Here is a 23575-nt window from a genome sequence, read left to right as displayed (position 1 = left end):
ATAGCAAGCTTATAACGTGTTAAATTGAAGAGCAAAATTTTATTTGGTGTACTGATCTGCCACCGATGTTGGTAGTATTTCTGTGTTTTTGTTAATATTTTATTTGTCACCTCATAGTTTTCGGAGCAGTGAGAGGGAATAAATCCTAAGGCCTATGAATTTAGCTGACGTTTGCAGATAGCTTGGTCTTCAAACCCATAAAGCTTGGAGCAGTTAGCTCTTAAAGTCATTTGTTTAATTGGGATAGATCAGCTGAAATCTTATTCTGGTTTATATGTCAGATGGAGACATACCATGAGTGTGAAATGTGCTTATTTGGATAGAATTAGGGTCAATTTACATAATCAGCAGAACCGTGATGAAAAGCCTTTTCCTGGAATGCACCCTTTCAGTATGGAGGTAGGAATTTTGTGTGTGTGAATGCTATCATTATGGAGGGGGGACAAAACCCAGCCCTTCAAGCACATAGATAAGTAACAGTTGGAGACTTTGAGGCCAAACCCTGCTCCCCGTCATGTTACAGTTTGTCTACATGCATGGAGATAGTTTCTCCCCCACCCCCATAAATGCAATATTCCCATCTCCAAACTAAAGGGGTAAATCTATTCCAGAAAAATGGAGTGTTCTGCTGATTGCATACACTAGCCAATGGAATGGTGCAACTGTCACAATGATCAGGACTACTAAGTCTGCTTCTCAGGGTTTTGTCCTTAGATTCAGGAATGCATATTCAAACAGAAATAAATCAAAAACCACTTGGAAACCAATCCCTCCCCCTTACTGGCAGGATTTAGGTGCCCACTCAGTGCCTTGGGGAACTATACTGTTTGTATGTATTCTGAAATAGTTAACCACTCCCGTCTGGTGAAGGCATACAAAGGTTTTTAGGGGCAGCCACACTGTTGACTGACTTAGCTCCTGGAAGCTCTCTGGAGTTTTGGGTAGGGTCTTTCTCAGTCCTGCTGCACAGGGTCCTTTTTTGGCTAAAATACCCTGAGATCAAGGTTGGGATCTTCTGCATGCAGGGCATGTTGATAATGTTCCTATTCCCCTGTTGTTTACTTGTGTATAAGTCCCAGTAGACAGTCAAGTTACTTCTCAGGTGCTCTCCATATATATGCTGCATCAAAGTAGGAGTAAATGTGAGCCAATTGTACAACATAAAGATTTTTTTAAAAAATGTAGGCCTCAATTTTGAAACACACATTTTACAGGGGAAATCTACTTAAAAGAACCTGACTTTCAGATAGGCATTTGATCTCATTATAGCAATTTCAATCTCATCTCTTGGACCTGTTTTCTTATAATGTGTGGCCTATTTCTCACTGCTTTTTTGAGGAAGAGTAGGAATTTGGATACAGTTGGTTGTAAAAAAAGAAAAGAAAAAAGTGCATTAATGGTTGTGTACACATGCAATATCTAATTCATTCATTCATTCGGTTCTTCTGAAACCTCTTTCTCCCAGTTGGGCTCAAGGTAACAAGGCATCAAGTCACAAAATATTGTTTATATTCTATTTTGATTTAGCCAGTGAGAATATTTTACACGGAGAAAACTAGTGCTGGCATGGTAACTCTGGGCAGCCAAAGTAGAGAATTCCAAAAAGGGAGCTCCTCTTCCATGAATGATCAGTACGTGCTTGTGACTGTTGATGACTTGAGTAGCATCCATTTTGTTATTTAAAACAACAAATTTAAAATATTTAAATTTAAAACAATTAATTTATCTTTGAAGAAATCAATAAGAAAAAATATCTAGCCATTCCATTTATAAACAACTCTTCTCATATCCATAAACAAAATCCAATATATTTGCTGTCTTTGGGAGTCAATTTTTGACAAAAGCTACTCTAAGTAGAGAAATTATCACTCTGTCAATATACTCTGGTTTTCTCCTTCCTTGTTATTTTTAATCAAAGACTCTGATTATAATTTAAGTCTCCCACTTAAATTCTAATTACTTTCGGTCTGTGTGATCACTGTTCAGGCAACTGCACGTCTATCTATACTAGATCTGCATAACTGACCAAACAAGCTAAATGCAGACCAGTAAACATGTATTACAATCTACCAGATGCTTGACAGTCCTCTATTTTTGCAGTCCTGCGCATTCAGTGAAAATAGGTGATTTATTGGATCTTCGATGGAATACCTTTCATAGCTGGTGTGCATTAATTAATCTTTATGAGACAAAGTTGTGCCAGCCTAATTTATACATGCTTTGGAGAAATTGAAACACTCTGTAGTCCCTCATTTGGTAGAAATTTTGGTGCCCACAAAAGAAATGACTTGCCCAAAATCAGCATTCCCCAATTTGGTGCCTTTCAGATGTTGGGGCTCCTGCTCATATCAGCTGCAACCAGCAAGGCCAATGATAAAGTTAATCAAAAACATATAGAGAGCATCGGGTTAAGAAGGCTGCTCAAGATGACATTCATGCAATATTTGAGAAATTAGTCCCATGCTTACCACCTTAGTGTTGCACATGAATTAACCCATAATTCTCGGGGATTTTTATATATTTAACTGGGAGGGCCCTTCTCATTGTTGTCTTACAAAAGGATTAGCTGGTGCCTTTGGAGATTATTTAGCAACTGGTCAGATCTTGATTTTCCTGAGTCCACCTAAATAGTTCCACTGCATTGCCCAGGGTTATTAAACTCCTTGCAAAATATTCTTTGTAATTATTAGTTTTTACTATCTGAAGTTAAGAGTGCTCACTTAACCAACAGGCATTTAGCTGGTTTTTCTGTCTTGATCCTGGGTGGCTTTCAGAATGTTTTGTACTATTGTTAAATATTGTTTCTCTACCTCAACTCTGCATCATTCTTAGATTTTGGTCTTTGTTGTTGAAGCCCTTTCATTCTCTGAGAATACCAGAAGGGAATAGATTTGGGCAAACTGATATTGTCTCCTGACAGAGATTGAGATAGTCAGGAATGGAATGTTCATTGTGCTGTCCCAGAAGGAAGACAGAAGATATCTGCCCTATGTTTTTTAGCCAAAGTTCCAAACAGAACATGTATGGCTTTAATGTTACCTCTTGGCTCAGTACATGTTTACGAGTCTTAGGCCTTCAATTGATTTGTTAGTATTTTTATTTGCTACTCAGCCACGTTGCGAACCTATTTGCTCTTCTAAACCTTATTTTGGTTTCCCCCTCTCCCTTCATTCCTAATTTGCAAATGCCTCCCCAACAATGAAGTTTTGCTTGAAGATAATTTCTCTAGAGTTGCATATTGCTTGCATTTGTCCGGCCTGGATCTATCTTCGTTCCTAACCTCTCTAGATCCTTTCACATTAATCCTTTGTCCTTGCTGCTGTTTGCAACACCTCCCAGTATAGCATCATCTGCAAATGTAATCACTGTGCTGTTTACCTGCCAGTCTAGATTTCTAATAAATAAAGCCAGTCATAGCATGTATCCCTTCCGGACACCTCCCTGTCATCGCGCAATGCCATATACCATTGCTGTTTGTCTCTGTTCCCATAGTGTTTTCTTGTGCCATGTGACATCTTGCATTCAAGCCAGTTTATGTTAACTTTTCACATGAGATTTCATGAGGCATCCTATCAATTTCTTAGAACAAAACTCACTGAGATTTAGACTTTATATTTTTTATTATTACATTTATACCCCACCTTTCCTCCAAGCTCAAACTGACATACAGTTCCCACCTCCTCATTTTATCCTCACAATTCTGTGAGGTAGGTTAAGCTAAGACAGTGACTTCCCAAGGTTATCCAGGGAGCTTCATGGCTGAATGGGGATATGAACCCTAGTCTACCAGGTCCTACCCCAGCACTCTAACCACTACACCATGCTAGTGTAACCAAAAAGGTGCCCTATATAGGAAATACTCTGGAACAGAAAGTGTTTCAAAGGAAACAGAACCTTTTTGCCCTTCTCACAAGGACTTTTGGGGAGATGGCGACTCGCATCTCTTGCTGTGTATGGTTATTTTACATAGTGTAATCAACATACAAGGTGTTTTAACCAATAACATGAGCCATCTGAATTTTGGAAAAGGGGAGACAAGGAGTAAAGAGTAAAGGGTGTTTGACTGTCAGTTTTCACTACTGTTTTTCCATTCAAAAATATTTCTGTATACTATAGCTGGGTTTTGGTTTGTGTGTGTTTTAAAAAGGAGTAGGGTTACAATTAGTTTCTGGTTCAGTCAGCCTCTAGTTTGTTTATTTCAAGAACATGCAACCTGTTCCACAATTAAACTGTGCGCAAATGCTCAGATATGAGTTACTTTGGGGTCCATGGAGGCACTAAATGGAACCAAAGCCACTGAAGATTAATTGCATTGTGGATCTGGGAGGTTAGTCGCCTCTTGCCCATTTCCTACCCCCAATTTCCTCGGAAAAGGATAGGTGAGGTTTTCCTTTCAAATGCTTCCCCCCCCCAATTTCTCCCCTCCCACCTCCCCACAATGGGATAAACCAGCATCACCTGCTTTCTTACCAGTCCAAACCCATCAGATCTGTGCACCTCCACCTTCTCCCTCGGGTCAATTTCATCACCTTTTTGCAACCTGCAAGTTCCTTTCAGATTTTGATCTATGGCCTGCTCTAATACTGATACTGGTAGTGGCACAAGGTGCCCCACCTTCCTGCAGTTCCTGCTTCTTCCCTTATTCAACCTCCAGTGCTCACTCTCTAATGCCTGCAACCTCCCGTGCTCACTCTCTGTTGATCTTTTTGTGTAACACTTGTCCCTTAAGCTGCACTAAGCCCCTGCTGGGAGTTCTATCTGAATAGTTTCTTCACTGTCTCAAAGAGTTCTTTGCTAAAGATTTTTTTTTCTCTTGTAGCATCTTGCTTGTTTACTTTTGCATAATGTTATCGTTAATATTCCCTATTACACCCTTGTCCCCATCCAAACTTGACCTCTGACTTTGTGCTTTGCATCTATCCATGTATCCCAGTAAGAGGTTTAGCCAGCCTCACCTGCTTCCCCCCCACCTGCTAGTGTGATCCAAACTTTGCAATCTGTGACACCTCCTACACACACATACCATCTTTTCAAAATTGCCCTCTACTGTATTTTTCACTTTTCAAATAACTGTACTTGCCCAGTCTCACATTTTGCATACATTTAGAACACCCCTGAAGGAATCCTGGAAACTATATTTTGTTAAGGGTGCTGGGAACTGTAGCTCTGTGAGAGGTAAGCTACAGTTCCCAGGATTCTGATGGTGCGTGTGCTTTAAATGTAGTGTGTACACAGTCAGTTTCTCCAAATAAAATGTGCCTGAAACCTAGTCAAAGAAATACTGAACAAGCTGCTGTTTCTGCTTCAAATATAGTGATCTAACCCATATCTTTGCAGTGACCACCACAGTAACAGGGAAGCCAAGGGTCTGAAAACATGTAATACACAGAGGCATATGGAAGCTGGCTAAGATTTCCAAGTATGAGGTTTTCCCCTGCCCAAGCATGCATTTTCTCTAAGCATTTATCGAGTCCAGTTTACTCTGGACGTCTGCAACCCAGGCCTTTCGCACAATCTTTCTGTCTTGGAGCAAAACAAAAGAGAAAAAAATGCCAGAATACAATTGAAGGGGTTGGGTAAAAGGAGAGTGGGACTATAGATATGGGGGCGTGGGTAGAAGAAATAAAAGTAGGAATTGTTACAGTATATGTCTTCAAGTCGATTTCGACTTATAGCAACCCTATGAATCAGCAACCTCCAGTAGCATCTGTTATAAACCACCCTGTTCAGATCTTGTAAGTTCAGGTTTGTGGCTTCCTTTAAGGAATCAATCCATCTCTTGTTTGGCATTCCTCTTGTTCTACTCCTACTGGGAACAAAAGGAGAAAATGATAAAATGGGGATGAGGTGATCACTTTTTCAAGCTTCACAGAAAACCACGTACAAACCGTGCACCCCATCCTGTAAAGTCCATAGCGTAGCTTGAATGGAAGCTTCTCCAGTTTACGCAAGTGAGCCTGGCCTACCATCTGCGTAACTAGAAAATCTGGGCAGGGTTGCACGCACACTTTTCCCAACAGGCAGCTTTCTCGAGGCGATCGGGCCCTCCTTGTTTCTAGAGTCTGGCGTTCACAGTCTGGAGGGATTGGGCGCTTTCCCCAGGAAGCTTTCTGAACTTTTCCCCAGAGCCTCTCTCATTGCTTCCCCCTTCCCTTTTGTTGTGCGTGCTTTTCCTTCGGCCTTTCCGCCCGCATCCTTTTGTGGCTTGGCCTGCCAGGCAAGGCCTCTTCTCAGTTTGTAAGGGCCACAGAACTCGAGTGGTAGAGCGTCTGCTTTGCATGCGGAAGGTCCCGTGTTCGAGATTCCTGACTGAAACCTCCGGAGATTACTGAGCTGGATGGGCCAAGCTTCTTGTCTTTCTTTCTTTGCTGCTGCTACTGCTGTTATCTCCGGGCCATTTCTTCTGGCCAAGGAACGATTGGGCGGCCTCTTCGCCCTCCACCTCTACTGCCTCAGCTCCTTTTCTGCCTTTTCTTTGCTGGGCCTTCCCCCCCCCTTCCCTTGACGAAAGGCTTATCAGTGGCTGGAAGGATCTTAACAGCTCTTGAGGCGCTGAAATGGACGCGTAGCAATTCCTTCGAGACCCTTTGCGCTGCTCCATAAAGAAATCTTTGTAAACAAACCATCACGGGGTTGTTGTTTAAAGACAAAACGATTGTCGCCTGCTTCGCGCAAATCCTTGACCACTCACTTTTGCAAGTCGCCTCCAGCCCTCTGCTCCCCAAATGGCCTCGGCCGTTTTGTTCCGGGAGGCCTTGAGCCCCAGAGGCCCCCAGGACCTGCGCGTGCAAGCCTCGGACTGTATGTTGGGGTATATAACTGGGCTCGATGAGACTTTCACTTCCAAATAAGTGCCCGCAGGGTTGCAGCCTGAGCCTGCGCGTTTGCCCGGAATTTGGAAATTCCACTGCGCTCACAGTTGGGTAACTGGGTAAGAGTACATTAGATTGCTCCCCCCCCATCCTATACATGTAAATACGGAGGGAAGTCCACGGGCTTGACATCGCAGTGTTATTACGTCTTGAAGGAAATCCCTCGTGGTTGCAGACTAGTGCACAGGCTGTGCCAGGGGTAGGCGGGGGCAAGCATCCCCCATCCCAGATCATGCCCCCCCCGCCTCTATCCACTGCTACACCGCTAAGGCCCTTTACGCCTTCTGCACACCCAACCCTAAATAAAATTCTGGCGGAGCCATTCTTTGGTTCAGTAGGGCTTACTTCCAGGGAAAGGAAGTTGTGTTATCAGAGAAGGCCTGGAAGAAAGAAGTTCCCAAACGCAGCCAGGGTGGCGCGCCACATTTATTAGTAATGCCCATGACAATATTAAGAGCCCTCCCGCCCCGCTATGCCCATGACACTATGAAGGATGCAATCCAATACATGTCTACTCAGAAGTAAGTTCCATTCGATTCAATGGGTAAGTGTGCATTGGATTGCAGCCTAAATCTGAAATGACTTAATTGCGCCACTGCGTAAGTGTGCACCGGATTGTACACCACGTCCGAGAAAGGACCCCTAGGAGGCCAAGAGAAAGGCCAGGCACGCCCGAGGCTTTGGTTGTGGCCGGGCCTGGAGAGATGCAACTCCGCGCGCACATCTCCTGGTTCTTTGCGAGGCTCGACCCTGGTGACTCGGTTCCTTTTTTTTCTCCTCCCGTCCATGTTCTTTGGGGGCAGTCTCAACCCACAACGGGACGTTCCCCATGGGCGATCTCCACTCCAAAGGAAGGACACCAGCCCCGGGTCAGAGTAAGGAGGTTTACGCCAGGGATCTTCCCTCCCGTGTTTCCTCCTTGCCCAGCTCCCCTTCAGATCGGTCGGGCTTGCGCGGAAGAAACTTTCCGCTGCCTTGGGACTTCTTTGAGGACCCAGGCCCTGCAAACGGTTCTTCTTAGGGCAGGTCTTTCACATCTTCCACGAGTTCGAGAGTGCCTCTGAACATGTGTGGAGTGCCCGTTGCGCCTGACTGCACGCATCTGGGGTGAAGGGGCAAAGATTTATGGGGCAGAGGGCGGTTGGCTTCCAAACACTTCCGAAACCCGGAGTTACCTTGGTATACAAGAACGGAATGACTAGCTGGATCAATCTATTCATTTCGTCCCATCCCTAAAATATGTTCTTTTTCTGGAAAAAAAATTCTCAACCTTTCTGTACTTTTGCAAATGCGGAGGCCCCATCGGATCCTTCTGTAGCGAAAGACGCGCTTTACACCTGCCCCTCCATCCGGTTTTCCCAGCAAACGATTGCAAAAAACATTCTCCTTAAGAATAAAGCCAGTCATGTGCTGAAATAACTTTTCGAAAGATGCACGGACGGAGCAGGCTCCCAGACTTACAAAACCTTGAGCGCTTGAGCTCCGTTGTTTATCAGTACGGTACAGAAAGGGGTATTTGTACGTGTGAGGAAAGATGGTTGCCAAAGCAAAGCAAAAGTTCAAGCAGTCACTGCCTTGCTGAGTTTATCTTTTTTAAGCGGACGCAAACTTTAAAGAGCGTTAATTCCTCGCTTTGCCAGTGGTGGCGGTGAGAAAGTAGAACAGATTCGTGCTATAAGTTTTTAGCTGCCTTGGACCTAAACATCTGGGCTTGTGCCCACCTTACCGTTTTTACAGCATTTATTTTAGGATAAATTAGGTGCCTGTAGGTACTATGCAGTCAAAAAGAAGCTATCTTATGGTGCAATCCTGTACATTGTCCCAATGGGAGTTATTTCCTGGTAAGTGTTCAGGATTGCTTCCTTAAACTCCATCGATTTCAACAGTAGAGTTCAGCACGAGTTTTAATTTCGCTAGATGAAATCAATAGGATTTAAATGTATATTCTGGCTTGTATTCAGCTAAGTCCTACACAGAGTAGAGTTACTGAAATTAATGCACCTAAGTTAGGTGGGTGCCCTGAGCAAAATCTAGCCTCTTGGTTTGCTTGTAAACGTAGAGCCCCCAGCCCACCTGGAAAAGGGTATGTAAAAAAGTGCTGCATGCAGTCACAGAACTTGCCCACTGTGTCTTCTTTCCTTTTAGAGTGAACAACAATACAGCAAAGAGTTTGAGGACACCTTAAGGGCACATTTATTATGGCATTACCTTTTGTGGATTACTTTAAACTAACCCCTTGAATCTGACAAAATAGGTTCTGGTCCACAAAAGCTGCTTTTGTGTATGTCAATTAGATTTTAGGGTTCCCCAAGAAAGTCTGGGGTGTGAGTTTGCCGCATGGACACCTCTCTGGAACTTTCCTTGTTAAAATGCATCCCCCCCCATTGTACCAGTCAACTGGTAAAATGTAACAGGTGCACAAATCTTTGGCATCAGAATATCAGGAGGAGGCTGGAAGTTTTAATGTATTTGCTTTATTTAACAAAATATATACCATTTGATTGTAAGTAGAATCTAAGCAGTTTACAAAAAAATAAAAATAAAACAGACATTAAAGTTGTCAATGAAAGGTAAAGTAAAAAAATCAAAATGTAATTAAAATCAACAGCTAAGCTAAAAACATTAAAAGATGTCGGCTTCTACATAATAATAATAATAAATACATGTCTAGATAGGCTGGCTTAAACAAAAATGTTTTTAGCTGGCACCAAAAAGAGAACTGCAAAGGCACCTGCCTGAAATCAGTAGGCAGGGAATTCCAACGTGCGGATGCTGCCACATTAGAAGACAGTTTTTTTCCAAGTGCAACTGAATATTATGTGGCACCTGTAACAGTGTCAGTGATACAGACTGAAGCAGTTGGGTGGACATATATGGAGTAAGGTGATATCTCAAAAGTAACTTATTCTGGAGAATTTCCACTGATTTTATTGGAATGACTAAGGATCACAGCTGTACCTGTATCTACAGGAGGAGATGTGTGCAATGTATTATGTATTTATTTCCAATATTTATTTGCCACCCAGTTACAAAATTCCTCTGTGTAGTTTGCAAGAAAAAATTAAAACCATAAAATGTATGCTTACTTGGCAAAAAGTCCCAGTTTAGTTAATCTGTACTTACTCTCTAGTAACTGCTTTCATCCTCATTTTTAGCACATTTCCAGCTTTTGCTTGCCAGCCCATAATATGCATAGTGTATTCAAGTAAGAATCGTTCCCCCTCCCAAAATACTATTAAAGAAGGTGGGAAGCAATTAAACGATCTCAAAATATTTTAAACTCTTTTTGAGTTTGTTTGGGAGTAAGATGTCTAGCGATTTTATTTTTTGTGTTATTAAATTTCAGTATTGCAGTTGGCTTTTCCAAGCTTCGAAGCAATGTAAAGTACCTGCCATGTTCCCTCCCCCTGGATGTTAAGAACAATTTTTCTGAATTCTGACATTCAGGGAAAATTGCAATAGATTTGAAAAGCAGACTATTCCCAGGAGAAAGGGAGGTAAAGATGATTTTTACTTATATGAGAAGAGATGTGGCAGTAACTTTTTTTTTATTTCTTTACTCATTGAATTCTTCCATTTTGTGTAATTTCTTGGAATAAGACGTTCTATCAGTAATAGGTTTTACTTGTTAATGACAGTTAATGTACACAGTTAAACACAGGCTATCATATCTAAAAGCTCCAGCAAGACACTCTTCTACATTTTCTGTCTTCTCTTAAATCTGGGGGTTTGTTTCTCCAGCTTTACTAAAGAGAAAGCCTTATTGACCCATATTTTGTCCCAAGGTCTTTGGAGAAATTGCTAGTCTCATTGATTAAATTTGTCAAAGACATGGTGGAATATACTACTGTATATTACACAGGTGCACATATATTTTCAGCGATTCACAAGTAAAACTGATCTGTCTCCATGGATCTTGCAAACACACTTATGATACTTTAATGCCATTCTGGTATACTTGTGACCACTGGATCACTGCCTGATCTTTGCAATCTGCTGCTGAAGCACATCTGATGGTGCCTGGCAGTATCAGATTGTTCTCAACACAAAATTGTGGTTTTAGTATGAGGGCACTGGGCTTACAGACTCTCTTCCTAGTGAAATCAAGTTGGCATTGCCTGTAATGAGTTTCACATGTCAACTTGATTATTTCGCCAAGCCTTATGAAAATGATTTATTGTGTTTATAACCTTTAGATACCCATTGTTGTGTTTCTGTTTCTTTAATATATTCTCCTGGATTTTATTTGTTCTCTTGTTTTCTAATTGAATTTCTGTGTGCCACATATATTTTTATATGTGTTTGTGGAATAGAAACGGATAAATGATAATAATTTCAACACAGGAAAACAGATGTGAGTCTTGCAATACAGAAATTGAAACCTAAAACCAGTTGTAAAATTTACAAGATAAAAACAAGTTAATGATGAAACCAGGCTTGCCTACACATCATTAGATGGGATGGTCTTCATTACATCTTGTCCCATTTTGTGTAACCACCTTACCTGAATGCATCAGTAGGGCACTGGTAACATATCAGTTGAAAAACATGTGAAGGAATGTGAAAGTTTGAAGAAAATAAGATTAAGGTGGTGGGGTAGATATATTGATGGCTTCAAAATGTTTAAAGGAATAACCATTTCAAAAGAAAGAACAGCCTTATTGTTTTGTTCACCTTTCTTTGCTTATACCTGAGGCTTATAGAACTGCCATAAATCTGACACACTACATAGACTGACCCACTGTGATTTGCCTTTTTAGAAAGATGGTTATCATAGCTGGAGGCACAGGATTTCCTAAAGAGAGGTCCACTACTCTGTGAGCTCTCAGTTTAGGAAACTCCCAGGAAAAGTTCTAATTCCTTGGAGAAGTTTTTCAAGCTAATGCTGGCTTGGTGATGATGATGATGGATGATTGATTCCAGCTTTGGAATGGAATTGCCCTTGTGACTATTGGCAGTATTACTATTCAGGAAGTTTGGATGCGTTTCCCCCCCTTCATTTAGGAAGGTGCATGACAAAGTCTGGGAATCCTTGGTTTAGGGAGATATCCTGGGTTTTCCAAGAGTAGAGTTCAGTTTACTGTTCAGTAGATTGTTACAGTGGACATGTTAAAGACTCAGAGCCTTAGTAATGGGAAGTATTATATTGCCCTTTCCTTGAATATTTTCCTTTTTAAATAACAAAAGCCTCTTTTTCTTAGGGAGATATTTTTTAAAGCACAAGCACAGACGACCAGACCTTCAGTATTAAATAAGCCTGCATGCAACTCTTTGTTTTGGCCAGTGAGTGCAAAGCAGCCAGGATGACTGACAAGGACATGTCCACTTGCCATTTGTTTTAACATTTTTATCAACAAATTAAAGGTGCAAATCTATGGTCCCTAGGACAGGGTGGGGGACATCCCAAGAGCTATAGGTTTGATTGGATCTGCCTTTCTGATATCAGAAACAGAGCTCCAACATCAGAGAGACAGAGAGTATCCAATGTTGGAGCCACCCTTGCAGACGCTGCTGGCTCCTCTACACCCCTAGCCCTAGGGTTGGAAGGATCTGTCAGTTTTGGTTCTCTCAGTTTTTCAGTTTTCCAATCTTAAATTCAGTTCTCCACACTTGTGCGACAGTTTGTGATTTAAAAGCAAAAAAACTCATGAAAATTCATCAGCAATTTCTCCTCGCACTCAAATATTTGTATGCAGTTTTGAATAATGTACACATTTTTGCAAGCAGTTTCTTCTAATGTAATGTATTTTTGTATTATTTTCACTAATATACATTTTTATGCACGCTTTCCCCTAATATATGCATATTTGTAAACATTCTTTTGTTGAAGTGTATTGCAAAATTCAGACACGTGAATTTTAAAGGATTGCTGTGTTTCGTTTCTCATATTGCTTTGGAAATGCAAATTTGATAATTTGGCTTTAAATGCGAATTGACTCAAACTTCTTCCCTGTCCCTATCCTGGCCTAGCATCCAGATTCCACACATACAAACTGGGGGGAAGTTTAGACACACATCTGAATGTCTAGATCTCTGCCTTTCTTCCCTCAACATAAAAATAAAATAAAATAGGGAATGGATGGAAGAATGCCAGAGTGTTCTACTTCACTTCAAATGTTCCACCCAGCGAGCTTGAGCCAGGCATGATACAGGTTAAGGCCATAGGATGGCCTTTGAATCTTGTCTCCACCCCCCCTAATCACTACCTTAGGAGTACAGCCTAAAAAAACTAATACGAAAATGGAAATGGACTGCCTTCAAGTCGATCCCAGCTAATGGTAAGCCGTATTCAGAGGGGGTTTATCATTGCCTTCCTCTGAGGCTGAGAGGCAGTGACTGGCCCAAGGTCACCCAGTGAGCTTCATGGCTGTGTGGGGATTCGAACCCTGGTCTCCCAGGTCGTAGTCCAACACTAACCATATATCAGGGTACTTATATTATGATTTTTGCAGTTTCCCATTGATGACCACCACCACCCTGATACCCTTGAAATTATTGAGATATTAAGATCCTAATTAAAAGCCCTTAGGTGGATGGTGACACCTTGCTTTTGGGACGCTCTCTCTCCAGGGATGCTTATGTGGCACCAGCTTTGTTTTCTTTTCAGCACCAGGTAGAAGATCTTTTTGTTCAACAAGACTTCTTCATGTGTTTTACTGGATTTTTTTTGCCTGGCTCTGTTCTTTCCTCCTGCTTCCCCCCCCATTTTATTATTGATTGTACTTTTATTATTCATTGCTATTTCATTTGTTGGTATTGAATCCACTTTGAGAGGTTAGCTTAAAAAGCAGCTTTGATAAATAAATACCCTCAGTCTATTTCACCATGACAAAATGTTTAGGCCAGGAGTTCCCAAACTGGTCCATGGACCCATTAGGGGTCTATGAACTTCATTCAGGTGGTCCGCAACATGCCAGTGGATTTGTGGTTGAAGACCACAGCACATCCATTGTATTAAATATTCATGTTGATTTTTAATTGTATTTTTATTCCTGCTTTTTAATTTTATCGCATTACAATATATAAGAAATACAAGAAGCAATAAAAATACAATTAAAAACCATACAGCTTCTAGCACAGTACAATTGCTGCAACAGGCTGAAAATACATTAAGTGTTCCGCCAACACCCTAAGCAATTTTCAGGTGAACTGTGGGAGGAAAAGTTTAGGACTCGCTGGTCTAGGTTATGCTATTAACCCTGTTTGCAATACATTCTGCAAGTCATTGAAATCAGCACACTCATCTTTTAGTTTGCAGAACCCTATTTTGTGTTACTGCTGCTGCCTCTGAAAGACCTTTCACTGACAGTATTATTAACTTGTAAGATGTCTAAAAGCACTGTGCATTAATTAAAAGCAAGACGGTCCTTGCTCACATGATTACAGATGGTAGCCAAGGCAGTGCCGAAGTCCAGCTGATCACAGTTCCATCAAGAATCATTTTCCACATGGTGATTCTTAGCATTTGCCATGAATTTGCACTGAATTGTTACAACCGTTTTAGACAGTGGTCATGACTAGCCACCTTGACTGTGCATGAATATAAATGAAATAAACCAAGTGGGTTGCACTTATTTACGCTTCATGGATCAATACTGTCCTCCATGATATGTAACACCTACCCGAAGCTGCCATTAAAAGCACCTCACATTTTAAAAATGAAAACCATAAATGGAGAAATGGGACTTTGATTCCACATCTGCAAAATGACAACAAACTGGGACCTACAACAAAATGTTGCAGTGTGAATGCTTCCATTCAGGATACTCATTCTATTTCCCTCCCTGCCTCCTGGTTTTCAGTTTTCTCTCCCAGCCATCAGTCAACGTTCTGTAGCCACTGAGTATCCTCTGTCTTACCGAGCTGTTTGGGGAGGGGGATCCCCATTTGTGTTTTGTAAAGTTTTTTGATACTTCAAACGTTGTTTTCCTGAGTCAGCTAATATCTCCCCTTTGTGTGTAGATGCTGCTATTCTGGCAATACAAGCACCTTTGCTCACTTCTCTGAACATTGGAGGTGGAAGAAGAGGGGAGGGGAGGAGAGGAGCTGTTCTTGGGGTTGGAGAAGCTTGATTGAAAGGGTGATATAGTACTTTGCCAGTGAGTAATTGTGAAATAATTTCAATGTCTGAGGTAAATGCAGCTCCAAGCAAAGATACATACCCATGAATCTTCCATTTTGTTTGGCTGAAAGGTTCATGGATAAATAACCAGGAGTTTCTCTTTTCAGTACTAGAAGCATTTTATCTTCAAGATGAAGCTTTCTGCCCTCTCTTCACCTTCACATCTCATGGTTGTTCTTTGTGTAACCTGTTTCTTAAGGATCTGGATTCTGACAGTTCTTGCACCTCTTCAGCCTGTGCCTGTTAAAAAAGAAAAAGTAAAAAAAAGAAAAGAAAAAAGAACCAGTGTGTTTTTCCCAAGCCCTTTTAAATTGGTTGCAATGAGCTTAGCAATTAACTTTAATTATCTCCCATTATCTTGCGGTGCCAGTGAGATGCCAGTTAGCAGTTGTCAGTGGGTGCTGGATGGGGCTGTTACAAAATATTTGGGAGGAACCCAGATTCTCGCCATCCCAAGCCAAGGGCGCAGACTCTAGGAGCCCTGTTTGTGGTGTAAGTTATGCTACGAAGGATGCTATTAAGACCAGCTTGTAGGCAGGCAGGGGAGAACCTCCTTTATTAGGCATTTATGTCAGCAGCAAGACTCTAAAAGCACACCTAAGACCTTCAGAGCTGAATAATCATAGATTTCAAGTATAATCTTTGTCCACAGTCTTGTGAATTCCAAAAGTGGTTAGAAAAAAAGGAAAAAAACCTTTATCAATGGCCATTAGCCATATTGGCTGATGTGTTTTATGTTGTTCTGCTACTTTTATAGATTTCACTGCTTTTAGAATATTTTTTCTTTTTAAAAAAAGCTGGTTCCACTTACTACGTCTTGAAATTTTGTAAGCCATCCTGACAATTTGATTGGAGGGTGGGATGCTAATCCCTTCACAGTGAATCCTATACATATCTACTCACAAATAAATTCAATGGGGCTTATTCTCAGATAAGTTGAGTATAGGATTACAGCCTCAATTCATGCATTAAATAGTCAGAGTTCTGTGTCTGTTTTCCCTCTAGAAATTGCTTACACATGAGAGCCAGTGTTGTTTAGTGGTTACATCGGGGGTGCCCTTGCCCAGTGTAGGCTTGTGTGTCAACTGCGCCTATTCCTAGGAAGGTCAGACTTGGTCACAGTGACACATACCTTAGTTACATCCATGATGGATTACTACAATACTCTGTTCATGGAACTACTTTTATAGAGTCTTTGGAAACGTAATTTGGTCCAGAATGCAGCAGCAAATATGTTAGTGGGCACTGGTACATAGAATCATATTACACCTTTCTGCAACAGCTACATTTGTTGCCAGTTTGTTTCTGGGCACAGTTAAAAGAGTTGATGATTGTGCTGCTGACTTGTTGAGAGTTAGGCTAGTGTTCCATATGCTGTTTTTCTGCCTCACTTCCCCATTTATTTATTTTAGGAACATGAGAAGCTACCTTAAACTGAGTCAGACCTCACTAGTCCATCCAGGTGAGTATTGCCTACACTGACTGGCAGAGGCTCTCTATAGTTCAGATGAATTTCTTCCAGCCCTTCCTAGAGATGCCGGGTATTAAATCTGCGGCCTTCTGCATTTAAAGCAGATGCTCTGCCACCGAGTTATATCCCTTCCCCCTTTTCATCGCATCCTTTCTCCAAGGAGTTCAGAATGGCTGGCAAGTTCTTCCCCCACTCTCCATTTTATCCTCATAGCAATCTGTGGATACGTTAGGCCAAGATCAGCCAGTGAGCTCCATGCCTGAGTGGGGGTTTGAACCTGGATCTCTCTAGTCTTAATCGGGCACACTAACTGGTACGCCACACTGGCTCTCATTTGCATTCTGTGTAATCTTTTGAGAGGTGAGACGGTCTAGCTCTTGCAAGGTATGCTTTCACAATGCTGGATAAAAAAGAGACCTGGATCATAGATGAATAATGTCCTCAGGTGCCAACTTGTATTACGCATCATTCATCATCTTTGCCATAAGTAATTTCCCATTGGGCAGCTGCTTCCAAATCAGTCTCCCATCACTACTGCCCAAACTGTATGCCAGGATACTTAGGTATCCTGCTAGAGAGTAGTTGGTGCCCTCCAAGAAATAAATAATGTAAAGAAGATAAGGAACTACTGATTTAAGGGGGGGGAATCCAAACAGCTGCCCCAAAGGAGAGCAGTGAAGCAGAGGGATGCAAAAGGCACAGGGCAATATGCCTTGGTTTAAAGCCAGCTTGTGTGGATTGAGAATCTTTTCATGTTAGAGCAGGGGTGGGGAACCTCTAGATGTCACTGAACTGCAACCCCCATCATCCCTGGCCATTGGCCATGCTTGCTGGGGCTGATGGCAATTGTAGTTCCGCAACATCTGGAGGGCCAAAGGGTTCCTATCAATGTGTTAAAGATATATGCTTTATTTTGCTGAGGTAGGAGAAACAACAAACAGTCTTGTGGTGGCACCTTATAGTTTAATAGATTTGTTGTGTTTATTTATTTTTAACAAGATTTATATACCACTAGAATGTAAAGACCTCTAAGCAGTTTACTTGTAGAATGAGCCTTCGTGGACTACAGTCCACTTCAAGTATCATTCTAAAATACATATTCATCTTTTACGTCCCACAAGACTCTTTTGTTTTTGCTAACATGGCTAGTAAAGCTCCTCTGGAAGCTGGATAGTTGGGGTTCCACTAAGTCCCTCTAATAGCAAACCCAGGTGGTTAAGTGCCTATAAGTTTGGAAGTGAAGTGGAGCCATCCAGAAATAAGGTACTGCATACCTTACTAGTTTCTACATACTCAGGGAACTCCCTAGGTATGTGTTAGTGTATGTGTTTGAAAATTAAAAAATTGAAAATTAAATGAAAAAATAAACGTTAGGAAAACCCCAAGCAACTTCCAAGAGCATCTGTGAAGTCTTGTGACTTAGAGAATGTTGATAGTAGCTGAAGCTATGGGGGTGGGAAAGGTATGGGGAACCTTTCACCTGCCAAATGTTGCTGAATTACAACTTTCATCATCCCATGCCATAGACCATGGCTGCTGGGGCTGCTGGGATTTGTAGATCAGTAACATCTGGAGGGCCAAACGTCCCCCACACTTGATGCAAAGGAACTAGAAAAGCAGGCTCAGAGCCTGTTGATCAGGGGTAGAGAACCTGAGGCCTGGGGGCCGAATGCGCCCTCCCCTCAGCCTCTCCATCTGGCCCTTGGAACTCTCCCCAGGCCACACTCCTCCCCAGATCACACCCCTCACTGGCCCTGCTTTGCACTCATGTTTTGCCTGGCTGGCATGCATCCTTGAACTCTGATAATGTTTGCCTGGATGGCAGATAGAGTGGTGTGTGTGTGTGTGTGAGAGAGAGAAAACTAGCCTGTTGTACAAAAGTAAAATTTAAATTTGTTGCTCTGTCCACTTTTGCCTGTGGTCCCACTGACAACTGGAATGTGGTCCTTGAAAGGTTGCCCAGAAGAGAATGTGGCCCTCGGGCTGAAAAAAGTTCCCCACCTCTGTGCTCTTGACAGTGGTAGCTGGTGGTTCCATGTCAGTTAGGCAGTGGAATCCGCTCTGGGTTTTGGTCGGAACTTTCAAGCAGCTGTCCAAGGTGCACTAAAACCTAAAGTGGATTGCACTGCCCCACTGACATGGATCCACCAGCTGCTACTGGCTCTTGATTAACCCTGTCGCTAAGAGCCCATTGAGACATAGAATCTCAGGGAATCGGTTGAGAGAAGGAGGGTGCATTTTCCCCTTCCTCATGAGTCTTGAGCATGACTATAAGGCTCTTTTCCAGGCTGGCTGCTGCTCTGAACAGGAGCACTCCTTTTAGGGAGCACACTAGGTCTATGCAGACATTAGTGTCCACATGATTCAGATATGTGGAGAGGCACAGCCGGGCTGCCAAATTGCCATTATTCCTGGACACTAAAATAAAACGGTATCAAAAGATATTAAGAGATGCTGAAAGATGTTTGAGTTCCCCCCATGAGACCTTCCCCCAACACGTGGACCGTATTAGGGGGCAGCATGGGACATTATGGTGGGGTCAGGGCTAGCATGTGTAGGCCCACTGTTCCTCTCCATGTGATGTGAATTACATGAGCAGCAGTGCCTGAGGAGAGCTGCTGCAACATTTTGTTGCAGATCCCACTTGTACAGTAGAAGCCAAGCATCCATGTAATCCCATTTGGGGGAAAGGTTTCTAATGTAGAACATTTATTGGGTGAGCTTATAGATAATCATCTTTTCCAAATGGTATTAAGCTATTGCTGTTTAGTCCTGTCATACATTCTTCCAGTCAGCCTCGTCTTTGCTTTGTGTGCAACTGGAACATTCAGTCACTCCCATCCCAGTAAAAGATGGAGTAGAACTACCTCCTTCAGGGGATGCTGCGTATTCTGTTCCTGTATGAATCACTGATCTGGTTGTTTCTTTTCCAGTCAGGAGGCATATAGACCAGAACAGTGACTCATGCAGAATCATAGTGTTCAGAGCAGGTTTGCTCATCGGGGAGGGTCATTTTTATAGTCTTATTATTTTAAATGTAGATGTGTGACTGTGACTTGCCTGGGGCAGTAGAGCTCCCCTCTTCATAGCTTTGGGCTAACTCTGGGCTAGTGGAAGAGTTGTGGGTGAAGAAGAACTTTTTGTGAGTCCTGAACTTACCTCAAATCTTCGGGTGACCCCAGAGAGTATTAGGATGGGTCATTAAGAGTATAATGTGCGAACAAAAAAGTCCTGTCAATATTGGTTCTCTCAGTTTCTCATTTTTCTAACCTCAAATTTGGTTCTCCACATTTCTGCATCAATTTGAGATTTTTTTAAAAAAAATCTTCATGAAAATTCTTCAGCCTTTTGGTGCAAATTTATCCTAGTAAATACATGTTTGTGTACAGTTTTGACTAATTACACATTTTTGCAAGCAATGTATCCTAATATAATGTATTTGTGTGTGTTATTTTCCCCAAAGTAATTCATTTTGTGCACACTTTCCCTTAATATATGAATTTTTGTAAACACTGCTTGGCTGGAGAAGTGCATTGCAAAATTCAGATAAGAGCGAATTTTGAAGAATGACTGTATTTTGGTTGCAAGCTGAATTGAATTTCTCCCCTATCTCTAATCCTTACACATCAGGCTTTCCCACCTAGAGCTATCTGTAATCTTCCATGGTACAGGTTGCAGATCCTGCATTGAGCAGGGGGTTGGTCTAGATCAGGTGTGGGGAACCTTTGGCCCTCCAGATGCTTCTAAACTACAGTTCCCACATCCATAGCCATTGGCCATGCTTGCTGGTTCTTACTGGAGTTGTAGTTCAACAACATCTGGAAGGCCAAATGCTCCCTGCACCAGGACTAGATAGTCTCCAAGGTCTTTTCCAACATTATTATTCTGTGGTTCAACTTATTAGGATGACCAGCCTACCATCACCATAAATTTCCTACATCTGAAATATGGCCACTTAAAAGGAAAAAGCAAATAATTTTAAAGGAATATAGGAAGCTGCCTTATACTGAGTCAGATACTTTCGGTCCGTGTGGCTCAGTATTATTTACAATGACTAAGGATGGGGGAGAAATTAGATTCAGCCCTCCTTTAAAGCTGAATTTATCAAATTCGCACTTTCTGAAACGATATGAGAACTGAAACACAGCCATCCTTTGAAATTTGCACTTAATCTGAATTTTGAGATGCAGTTCTCCAACCAACCAATGCTTACAAAAATGCATATATTAGGAGAACAGTGTGCATAAAAATGAATATATTAGTGAAAATAACATCCAGCAATGTACTATATTAGGAGATATTGTTTGCAAAAATGTGAATGTTAGTCAAAACAGCATAGAAAAATGTATGTATTAGGAGAAATTCGCACTAAAATGCTGCAGAGTTTTCATGAGGGTTTTTTTTTTAAAAATGGCAAATTGCTGCAGAAATGTGGAGAATCAAATTTAAGACTGGAAAAATGAGAAACTGAAAGAACCAAAACTGACAGCTCATTCCATTCCTAATGCTGACTGGTAGCAGCTGTCCAGCATTTCAAACGTGTCTCTCCCAGCTAGAGATGCCAGAAATTGAACCTGGGACCTTCTGCATGCAAAGCAGGTGCTCTACTACCGAGCTACAGCCCTGCCCCTCTATATTATGTCTTTGTTAGTTGCCTTTTCTTTTTCTCAGAAGTGCCAAATGCCTTTCCTCTTGATCCTTAAAACTGTCCTTTCCCAGTTTTCGATTATCTTTGGAATAAGATGACTGGATCTTGGAAGCATCAACAAAGTGTCAGTGAATCTCTTGTATCTGGGGACAGAGGTGGGGCAGAAGTGTTGGAAAGAGGGCCCTGTTGGCAGAGCTTGGAAAAGTTACTTTTTTGAACTACAACTCCCATCAGCCCAATCCAGTGGCCATGCTGGCTAGGGCTGATGGGAGTTGTAGTTCAAAAAAGTAACTTTTCCAAGCTCTGCCTGTTGGAAACCACAGGCAAGTGCTGGTTGAACGAGAGAATTGCACCAGACAGCCCTTCCTCCTGAACAGCTGGATAGCACAGGAAAGGAAGCCCTATTGATCTGCTGGAGGAGTAAGAAAGGGACCTCAGGCCCAGGATAGTGGGAGTGAGCATTTAATATTTCCCTATGAAGGCCTTAGGCTGGCTGTGGTGGGGTTGGTGCAATGCAGTGCAGTGCTTTAGATGCAGTGCTATTGACTCTCACATGCTGTCATTCCTCAGTTTTCGTTGTCTTTGAGATCCTGATAATGTCATAAGAGTGGAGGAGGGGCGAAAGTATGAGAGAACAGGAGTGATGCTGTGCTAAAGCCTGGCTTCTCTGCGCAGAAACACTGTGACTAATGCTCCCAGTTGGCCAAAAAAGGCAGTGTAATCAAAACACTTAAAAAAAAAAATCCTTAAAGTTAGTCATTCTGCAAGCAGCAATCTAAACAGGCAGAGATGAAGGAGAAAGCAAACCACCCAAGCACCCTCTTGTGCAACAGGCCAGGCACTCAGCAAGGAATGTTTAGGCTCTTCCTGGGATGTTTGCAGCATTTAATTTGGGGAAGGAGCAGCATCTGGGGAGTGAAGATGGCCAAAGGGCAGTGGGATGGAGGGAACGAAGCGAGTCTGACCTGGAGCTTGTCATTGGTGGCTGGAAAGGAAAGAATGATACCCATGTTCATCCAGCAAGATTATTCTTCCACTGTAACATCTGTTTGCATTGAAAAATAAGCCAAAAAGAGCGACCATGGCTTGGCCAGGGAGTCTACAGCAAGAGCAGATTAATTAAGCCAACATTTTGATTAAGCCACATCTTAATCTGCCGAAAGCAGGTTGGCATTGGTGAGCTGAATGAGTAGAGCTGTGAGCTGGGTGTATGGCAAAATAATCATGTGACTCCTTCGCCCATGAATCACAGGTACACCACACATTTAAAGCACATGGCTTTCCCCAAAGAATCCTGGGAATTGTAGTCTTTCCCCACTCGCTGAGCTACAATTCCCAGCACCCTTAACAAACTCCAGGCCCCAGGATTCGGGGGGGGGGGAGTGATGCATTTTTAATGAATGGTGTGGATATGACCAATGTGCCAGAATTTGTCCACATCCATTCAACCCCCATATTCACCATACTAACTTAGTTGTGCAAAAAGACTTGTCATTCTAGCATGCTAGCTATAAGATTGTTTCTTACCCTAGGATAAGATGTCTGGTAGTGCAGATTTCCAAGCACAAGGAGTCCGTCTGTAGAAGGGAAGGGCCCAGGGAAGAATTTGGTCTTGTCGGTATCTGGAGCAGGGGTGCTGAAACATCTGTAACCCTCCAGATATTGTTGGATTCAACCCCAGCCTACATGACCAATAGCCATGGATGATGAGAGTTGTGGCCAGCCACATCTGGCCACAGGTTCCCTATCCCAACCTAAAACAAAAGAGTGTCCCCTCTCCTCTTACTCAAGCTTCTCTCCCATTACAGGACTTGAGACAGAATAATTTTGCAGTGTGTTTGGCTAAGGCCTGTGGTCCAAAGGCACACCCTCCAACACTTTTGAGATGGAAATGTATATACTTGTCTTGGGTAATAAATAATGGATCTATAGTCTGATTGTTTATCTACAGTCATACTACCGTGAACACACCTGATCTCATCTGATCTCAGAAGCTGAACAGGGTCAGGCCTGGTTAGTACTTGGATGCAGACCACCTGGAAATACCGGGTACCATAGGCTTTGGGAGAAGGGCCATGACTCAGTGATAGAGCATCTGTCTTGCATGCAGAAGATCCCAGGTTCAGTCCCCAGCATCTCCACATAGGGCAGGGAGAGAACTCTGCCTGAAACCCTGGAGAACTGCTGCCAGTCAGTGTAGGCAATACTGAGCTAGATGGATCAGTGGGTCTGACTCAGTATAAGGCATCTTCCTATATAAGCTAAAAGAGGGCTAGTAGTCCATCCTGGCAAATAATATTTGAAACCTGATCTTCAAAATCTGCATCTCCCTGCACCTTTCTCCCAATACCCTAAAATCTTCAGTGCCAATAAGGGATCCTCAGCATAGTTACCCAAAGCAATTGCCAGCCTCATTTTACCTACCTTGAAATTCTTGCATGCTTATGCTCTACAACTCCTGG

The 23575-nt window shown here is 42.3% G+C and overlaps 1 pseudogene; it reads left to right on the top strand.

The window, feature by feature from the left end:
- Window positions 1–23056: 23056 nt before the first annotated feature.
- On the top strand, window positions 23057–23174 carry LOC133368850 (5S ribosomal RNA; annotated as a pseudogene).
- Window positions 23175–23575: the final 401 nt, after the last annotated feature.

The sequence above is a fragment of the Rhineura floridana genome, chromosome 12, assembly GCF_030035675.1.
Source record: "Rhineura floridana isolate rRhiFlo1 chromosome 12, rRhiFlo1.hap2, whole genome shotgun sequence".
Taxonomy (NCBI): domain Eukaryota; kingdom Metazoa; phylum Chordata; class Lepidosauria; order Squamata; family Rhineuridae; genus Rhineura; species Rhineura floridana.
This window is presented reverse-complemented; position numbering and strand designations above follow the sequence as displayed.